Raw genomic sequence first — 6,595 nt, forward strand, 5'->3', positions numbered from 1 at the left:
AAACAATGTACATTGTGTTATATGACTTGAGAAGCTATATGGTAGCATATACGCCCGGATATGATTGCCCCGATGACTGACGCACGCACGCACACTCACCGTACTGAGAGTCTGAAGCTAGCTACGTCGTCCGACTTGTGAACAAACCTCTTAACATAGTGTTCGTACGCTGCTCATGGGAAGCCTAAAGTGGTCTAAAATTGCCTCAATCGACCTAATTTCTGCATCACATTTACTTCCCTTTGTGTACTCCGACATCCAAGCCACAAAAAACGAGAGATTTTGTTTGAGAACATATCAAGAAAGATGTTCTCCTGTTTCTTTTCGGCACTTTTCCTGAGGGAGAACACTCGTGCAGCGTGCATGCATGCGGAATGATATATAGCCCTAATGATACACTTGTCTCGAATTAAAGGGAGCTGGAGAAAAACTTGTGATTGCAATGACAGGACACAACAATAGTGGTATATCATGGCAAGTCAATGTCTTCAACGGTGGTGGTGGTGGGGGGGGGGGGGTTTGGGAGGGGGAAAAACTTTTCATAACAATGACAGGATAAAACAATAGTGACAAAGAAATAAAGAAAGAAAGGGGTGCGGTTGTGGGTGAGGAAAAATGAAAAAGTCTACGGCACCTAGTATTCCCAGGCGGTCACCCATCCAAGTACTGACTAGGCTCGACGCTGCTTGACTTCGGTGATCGGACGAGAACCGGTATATTCAACGTGATATGGTCGTAGACATTAGAAAGATGAAATTTAAGCTTTTTATACCCGCCCGCCCCGAGACTTATTTTGCAAAGTTGAATATTCAACTCTAGACCACCTATATGGTTACTTATCCCATTAAACTAAACAATGTACATTGTGTTATATGACTTGAGAAGCTATATGGTAGCATATACGCCCGGATATGATTGCCCCGATGACTGACGCACGCACGCACACTCACCGTACTGAGAGTCTGAAGCTAGCTACGTTCGTCCGACTTGTGAACAAACCTCTTAACATAGTGTTCGTACGCTGCTCATGGGAAGCCTAAAGTGGTCTAAAATTGCCTCAATCGACCTAATTTCTGCATCACATTTACTTCCCTTTGTGTACTCCGACATCCAAGCCACAAAAAACGAGAGATTTTGTTTGAGAACATATCAAGAAAGATGTTCTCCTGTTTCTTTTCGGCACTTTTCCTGAGGGAGAACACTCGTGCAGCGTGCATGCATGCGGAATGATATATAGCCCTAATGATACACTTGTCTCGAATTAAAGGGAGCTGGAGAAAAACTTGTGATTGCAATGACAGGACACAACAATAGTGGTATATCATGGCAAGTCAATGTCTTCAACGGTGGTGGTGGTGGGGGGGGGGGGGTTTGGAGGGGGAAAAACTTTTCATAACAATGACAGGATAAAACAATAGTGACAAAGAAATAAAGAAAGAAAGGGGTGCGGTTGTGGGTGAGGAAAAATGAAAAAGTCTACGGCACCTAGTATTCCCAGGCGGTCACCCATCCAAGTACTGACTAGGCTCGACGCTGCTTGACTTCGGTGATCGGACGAGAACCGGTATATTCAACGTGATATGGTCGTAGACATTAGAAAGATGAAATTTAAGCTTTTTATACCCGCCCGCCCCGAGACTTATTTTGCAAAGTTGAATATTCAACTCTAGACCACCTATATGGTTACTTATCCCATTAAACTAAACAATGTACATTGTGTTATATGACTTGAGAAGCTATATGGTAGCATATACGCCCGGATATGATTGCCCCGATGACTGACGCACGCACGCACACTCACCGTACTGAGAGTCTGAAGCTAGCTACGTTCGTCCGACTTGTGAACAAACCTCTTAACATAGTGTTCGTACGCTGCTCATGGGAAGCCTAAAGTGGTCTAAAATTGCCTCAATCGACCTAATTTCTGCATCACATTTACTTCCCTTTGTGTACTCCGACATCCAAGCCACAAAAAACGAGAGATTTTGTTTGAGAACATATCAAGAAAGATGTTCTCCTGTTTCTTTTCGGCACTTTTCCTGAGGGAGAACACTCGTGCAGCGTGCATGCATGCGGAATGATATATAGCCCTAATGATACACTTGTCTCGAATTAAAGGGAGCTGGAGAAAAACTTGTGATTGCAATGACAGGACACAACAATAGTGGTATATCATGGCAAGTCAATGTCTTCAACGGTGGTGGTGGTGGGGGGGGGGGGGGGGGTTTGGGAGGGGGAAAAACTTTTCATAACAATGACAGGATAAAACAATAGTGACAAAGAAATAAAGAAAGAAAGGGGTGCGGTTGTGGGTGAGGAAAAATGAAAAAGTCTACGGCACCTAGTATTCCCAGGCGGTCACCCATCCAAGTACTGACTAGGCTCGACGCTGCTTGACTTCGGTGATCGGACGAGAACCGGTATATTCAACGTGATATGGTCGTAGACATTAGAAAGATGAAATTTAAGCTTTTTATACCCGCCCGCCCCGAGACTTATTTTGCAAAGTTGAATATTCAACTCTAGACCACCTATATGGTTACTTATCCCATTAAACTAAACAATGTACATTGTGTTATATGACTTGAGAAGCTATATGGTAGCATATACGCCCGGATATGATTGCCCCGATGACTGACGCACGCACGCACACTCACCGTACTGAGAGTCTGAAGCTAGCTACGTTCGTCCGACTTGTGAACAAACCTCTTAACATAGTGTTCGTACGCTGCTCATGGGAAGCCTAAAGTGGTCTAAAATTGCCTCAATCGACCTAATTTCTGCATCACATTTACTTCCCTTTGTGTACTCCGACATCCAAGCCACAAAAAACGAGAGATTTTGTTTGAGAACATATCAAGAAAGATGTTCTCCTGTTTCTTTTCGGCACTTTTCCTGAGGGAGAACACTCGTGCAGCGTGCATGCATGCGGAATGATATATAGCCCTAATGATACACTTGTCTCGAATTAAAGGGAGCTGGAGAAAAACTTGTGATTGCAATGACAGGACACAACAATAGTGGTATATCATGGCAAGTCAATGTCTTCAACGGTGGTGGTGGTGGGGGGGGGGGGGTTTGGGAGGGGGACAAAACTTTTCATAACAATGACAGGATAAAACAATAGTGACAAAGAAATAAAGAAAGAAAGGGGTGCGGTTGTGGGTGAGGAAAAATGAAAAAGTCTACGGCACCTAGTATTCCCAGGCGGTCACCCATCCAAGTACTGACTAGGCTCGACGCTGCTTGACTTCGGTGATCGGACGAGAACCGGTATATTCAACGTGATATGGTCGTAGACATTAGAAAGATGAAATTTAAGCTTTTTATACCCGCCCGCCCCGAGACTTATTTTGCAAAGTTGAATATTCAACTCTAGACCACCTATATGGTTACTTATCCCATTAAACTAAACAATGTACATTGTGTTATATGACTTGAGAAGCTATATGGTAGCATATACGCCCGGATATGATTGCCCCGATGACTGACGCACGCACGCACACTCACCGTACTGAGAGTCTGAAGCTAGCTACGTTCGTCCGACTTGTGAACAAACCTCTTAACATAGTGTTCGTACGCTGCTCATGGGAAGCCTAAAGTGGTCTAAAATTGCCTCAATCGACCTAATTTCTGCATCACATTTACTTCCCTTTGTGTACTCCGACATCCAAGCCACAAAAAACGAGAGATTTTGTTTGAGAACATATCAAGAAAGATGTTCTCCTGTTTCTTTTCGGCACTTTTCCTGAGGGAGAACACTCGTGCAGCGTGCATGCATGCGGAATGATATATAGCCCTAATGATACACTTGTCTCGAATTAAAGGGAGCTGGAGAAAAACTTGTGATTGCAATGACAGGACACAACAATAGTGGTATATCATGGCAAGTCAATGTCTTCAACGGTGGTGGTGGTGGGGGGGGGGGGGGTTTGGGAGGGGGAAAAACTTTCATAACAATGACAGGATAAAACAATAGTGACAAAGAAATAAAGAAAGAAAGGGGTGCGGTTGTGGGTGAGGAAAAATGAAAAAGTCTACGGCACCTAGTATTCCCAGGCGGTCACCCATCCAAGTACTGACTAGGCTCGACGCTGCTTGACTTCGGTGATCGGACGAGAACCGGTATATTCAACGTGATATGGTCGTAGACATTAGAAAGATGAAATTTAAGCTTTTTATACCCGCCCGCCCCGAGACTTATTTGCAAAGTTGAATATTCAACTCTAGACCACCTATATGGTTACTTATCCCATTAAACTAAACAATGTACATTGTGTTATATGACTTGAGAAGCTATATGGTAGCATATACGCCCGGATATGATTGCCCCGATGACTGACGCACGCACGCACACTCACCGTACTGAGAGTCTGAAGCTAGCTACGTTCGTCCGACTTGTGAACAAACCTCTTAACATAGTGTTCGTACGCTGCTCATGGGAAGCCTAAAGTGGTCTAAAATTGCCTCAATCGACCTAATTTCTGCATCACATTTACTTCCCTTTGTGTACTCCGACATCCAAGCCACAAAAAACGAGAGATTTTGTTTGAGAACATATCAAGAAAGATGTTCTCCTGTTTCTTTTCGGCACTTTTCCTGAGGAGAACACTCGTGCAGCGTGCATGCATGCGGAATGATATATAGCCCTAATGATACACTTGTCTCGAATTAAAGGGAGCTGGAGAAAAACTTGTGATTGCAATGACAGGACACAACAATAGTGGTATATCATGGCAAGTCAATGTCTTCAACGGTGGTGGTGGTGGGGGGGGGGGGGGTTTGGGAGGGGGAAAAACTTTTCATAACAATGACAGGATAAAACAATAGTGACAAAGAAATAAAGAAAGAAAGGGGTGCGGTTGTGGGTGAGGAAAAATGAAAAAGTCTACGGCACCTAGTATTCCCAGGCGGTCACCCATCCAAGTACTGACTAGGCTCGACGCTGCTTGACTTCGGTGATCGGACGAGAACCGGTATATTCAACGTGATATGGTCGTAGACATTAGAAAGATGAAATTTAAGCTTTTTATACCCGCCCGCCCCGAGACTTATTTTGCAAAGTTGAATATTCAACTCTAGACCACCTATATGGTTACTTATCCCATTAAACTAAACAATGTACATTGTGTTATATGACTTGAGAAGCTATATGGTAGCATATACGCCCGGATATGATTGCCCCGATGACTGACGCACGCACGCACACTCACCGTACTGAGAGTCTGAAGCTAGCTACGTTCGTCCGACTTGTGAACAAACCTCTTAACATAGTGTTCGTACGCTGCTCATGGGAAGCCTAAAGTGGTCTAAAATTGCCTCAATCGACCTAATTTCTGCATCACATTTACTTCCCTTTGTGTACTCCGACATCCAAGCCACAAAAAACGAGAGATTTTGTTTGAGAACATATCAAGAAAGATGTTCTCCTGTTTCTTTTCGGCACTTTTCCTGAGGGAGAACACTCGTGCAGCGTGCATGCATGCGGAATGATATATAGCCCTAATGATACACTTGTCTCGAATTAAAGGGAGCTGGAGAAAAACTTGTGATTGCAATGACAGGACACAACAATAGTGGTATATCATGGCAAGTCAATGTCTTCAACGGTGGTGGTGGTGGGGGGGGGGGGGGGGGTTTGGAGGGGGAAAAACTTTTCATAACAATGACAGGATAAAACAATAGTGACAAAGAAATAAAGAAAGAAAGGGGTGCGGTTGTGGGTGAGGAAAAATGAAAAAGTCTACGGCACCTAGTATTCCCAGGCGGTCACCCATCCAAGTACTGACTAGGCTCGACGCTGCTTGACTTCGGTGATCGGACGAGAACCGGTATATTCAACGTGATATGGTCGTAGACATTAGAAAGATGAAATTTAAGCTTTTTATACCGCCCGCCCCGAGACTTATTTTGCAAAGTTGAATATTCAACTCTAGACCACCTATATGGTTACTTATCCATTAAACTAAACAATGTACATTGTGTTATATGACTTGAGAAGCTATATGGTAGCATATACGCCCGGATATGATTGCCCCGATGACTGACGCACGCACGCACACTCACCGTACTGAGAGTCTGAAGCTAGCTACGTTCGTCCGACTTGTGAACAAACCTCTTAACATAGTGTTCGTACGCTGCTCATGGGAAGCCTAAAGTGGTCTAAAATTGCCTCAATCGACCTAATTTCTGCATCACATTTACTTCCCTTTGTGTACTCCGACATCCAAGCCACAAAAAACGAGAGATTTTGTTTGAGAACATATCAAGAAAGATGTTCTCCTGTTTCTTTTCGGCACTTTTCCTGAGGAGAACACTCGTGCAGCGTGCATGCATGCGGAATGATATATAGCCCTAATGATACACTTGTCTCGAATTAAAGGGAGCTGGAGAAAAACTTGTGATTGCAATGACAGGACACAACAATAGTGGTATATCATGGCAAGTCAATGTCTTCAACGGTGGTGGTGGTGGGGGGGGGGGGGGTTTGGGGAGGGGAAAAACTTTTCATAACAATGACAGGATAAAACAATAGTGACAAAGAAATAAAGAAAGAAAGGGGTGCGGGTTGTGGGTGAGGAAAAATGAAAAAGTC

General features: G+C 44.0%; 7 non-coding genes across 7 annotated transcripts; all 7 read right to left on the minus strand.

Annotated features, from left to right (window-relative positions):
- Window positions 1-622: 622 nt before the first annotated feature.
- On the minus strand, window positions 623-741 carry LOC139972489 (5S ribosomal RNA). The gene has a single exon (XR_011794904.1). It is a non-coding gene; the product is annotated as a 5S ribosomal RNA (ribosomal RNA).
- A 732-nt stretch (window positions 742-1,473) lies between these two features.
- LOC139972501 (5S ribosomal RNA) lies at window positions 1,474-1,592 on the minus strand. Its single transcript, XR_011794915.1, has one exon. It is a non-coding gene; the product is annotated as a 5S ribosomal RNA (ribosomal RNA).
- A 737-nt stretch (window positions 1,593-2,329) lies between these two features.
- LOC139972513 (5S ribosomal RNA) lies at window positions 2,330-2,448 on the minus strand. The gene has a single exon (XR_011794926.1). It is a non-coding gene; the product is annotated as a 5S ribosomal RNA (ribosomal RNA).
- A 734-nt stretch (window positions 2,449-3,182) lies between these two features.
- On the minus strand, window positions 3,183-3,301 carry LOC139972525 (5S ribosomal RNA). The gene has a single exon (XR_011794937.1). It is a non-coding gene; the product is annotated as a 5S ribosomal RNA (ribosomal RNA).
- Window positions 3,302-4,034: 733 nt separating this feature from the next.
- LOC139972538 (5S ribosomal RNA) lies at window positions 4,035-4,153 on the minus strand. The gene has a single exon (XR_011794948.1). It is a non-coding gene; the product is annotated as a 5S ribosomal RNA (ribosomal RNA).
- A 732-nt stretch (window positions 4,154-4,885) lies between these two features.
- Window positions 4,886-5,004, minus strand: LOC139972551 (5S ribosomal RNA). The gene has a single exon (XR_011794960.1). It is a non-coding gene; the product is annotated as a 5S ribosomal RNA (ribosomal RNA).
- A 736-nt stretch (window positions 5,005-5,740) lies between these two features.
- On the minus strand, window positions 5,741-5,859 carry LOC139972563 (5S ribosomal RNA). The gene has a single exon (XR_011794971.1). It is a non-coding gene; the product is annotated as a 5S ribosomal RNA (ribosomal RNA).
- Between the last annotated feature and the right edge of the window lie 736 nt (window positions 5,860-6,595).

Source organism: Apostichopus japonicus, chromosome 8 (genome assembly GCF_037975245.1).
Source record: "Apostichopus japonicus isolate 1M-3 chromosome 8, ASM3797524v1, whole genome shotgun sequence".
Taxonomy (NCBI): Eukaryota; Metazoa; Echinodermata; class Holothuroidea; order Aspidochirotida; family Stichopodidae; genus Apostichopus; species Apostichopus japonicus.